Below are 1,992 nucleotides of genomic sequence, written 5' to 3'. Positions count from 1 at the left end.
AATTGTGTTAACTGAGGGCTTTAGCCTTCTTCAAAGCAAATTTATTTCTGTACAATAATTTCCTCTTCTTCTGAACTCCCACAGTACTTAGCACATTCTTCTATTAGCATTTCTCTTATTGACTTGTGATTATTTCTATACGTGTCTGTGTTGCCCACTAGACTATGAGCCCTTGAGAACAATAATTTTGTTTTCCCAGTCTCTGCATTCTGTGGGCCTACCATAGTACCGAAAACAGAATAAATGCTCAGAAAGTGTTTGTTGAAATTAATTATTGTCAACATTTAATTATTTAAAATAGTGAGGTAGATTTGATGCCAATCGATACTTGATACCTCCTCCTGCAATAGAAACATTTTGGATTTGGAGATGGTGGTCGAATACGTCGATTTGAGCCTTAGTGAATTACTTGTCAATTGTCCTTTCTCAAGGCCAGTAACCTCTTTGAATCTTAGTTTCTTCACCCTCACAATAAAGACAATTATAAACATACTTTGTGAATGTAATGTCCTGTGAAAAAGTGTATTTATAACATAACTTAATTGAAGGAGGGTTTTTCATAATTATTTTTGCCTAGGGATAAGTGAGAAATAATTTCATAATTGTTTTTGCCTAGGGATTCCTTCAGAGCTTTGCAGAAATTGCCATTTTACATACTGGATGTTCCCTGTGGAGTTTTTTTGTGGCAATAAACCTATTCTCCTTCCTCCATTAAATAATAAACAACTTTTCTATTATATTTTTTTATTATTATTATACTTTAAGTTCTAGGGTACATGTGCATAACATGCAGGTTTGTTACATATGTATACTTGTGCCATGTTGCTGTGCTGCACCCATCAACTCGTCAGCACCCATCAACTCGTCATTTACATTAGGTATAACTCCCAATGCAATCCCTCCCCCCTCCCCGCTCCCCATGATAGGCCCCGGTGTGTGATGTTCCCCTTCCCGAGTCCAAGTGATCTCATTGTTCAGTTCCCACATATGAGTGAGAACATGCGGTGTATGGTTTTCTGTTCTTGTGAAAGTTTGCTGAGAATGATGGTTTCCAGCTGCATCCATGTCCCTACAAAGGACACAAACTCATCCTTTTTTATGGCTGCATAGTATTCCATGGTGTATATGTGCCACATTTTCTTAATCTAGTCCTTCCTTAGTCCACCTCCCAGAGCAGTGTTCAAGGTTGGCAAATGGCAGTAGGAACAACCCAGAACTGCACAGAAACCAAAAGCCTCTTAGAATCAACTCTACAACAGTGTTCTTGCAGATGAGAGCCACACTTTAGTTAATATTAACACCAATTTATGTTTCCTGAGCACCTGCAAGCTGGGTAGTGAAAGAAGTCACCTAGGAACAGAGATGATGATGAGAAAAAGTCACCTTTGAATGCCAAACCAAGCCTGCCAAATTGAACTACTCATTGCTCTTCATATATGCCTTATGATTTTTCTACCTTTAGATCATTCCTCTTGCTGGTACAGAGGTCTGAAATGGCCTTGTACACTTTTCCTAATGTCAAGTGTTAACTATCTTTCAATGCCTGGATCAAATTTTACCTTTACAAATTTTTCCTTATACACCAAATTCCTTCTTTCACCTACAAATTGTTTCTCCTTCTTTTATGTTCTTCTCAAAGTGCTTGGCTTCTGGCAATTACTACTTTTCTATCATCTCTCTCAGTTAATGTCTCTCCAATTTATCTTCTCCTCCTCAGCACTTGTCATCTCTTGCCTGAAACATTATAGTTACACACTAAGCAGATTCCTTGCCACCAGTCTTTCATTCCTCCAGTCTATACTGCACGTTATTGCCAAATACAGCTTTCTAAAATACTTACCCTACCCTGATTTAACATTTCTGATCGTAGGAGAAAAATCTAAATTCAGCAACATGATACACCATAGTAGCTCCAAAATACAGGCCCATGAACTCACTACATCAGAATCATGATTGGGGTGGGGGGTGCAGGGATAGTTTGTTAAAGACATA

Source organism: Theropithecus gelada, chromosome X, assembly GCF_003255815.1.
Source record: "Theropithecus gelada isolate Dixy chromosome X, Tgel_1.0, whole genome shotgun sequence".
Classification (NCBI taxonomy): domain Eukaryota; kingdom Metazoa; phylum Chordata; class Mammalia; order Primates; family Cercopithecidae; genus Theropithecus; species Theropithecus gelada.
Note: the sequence above shows the minus strand (reverse complement) of the source record.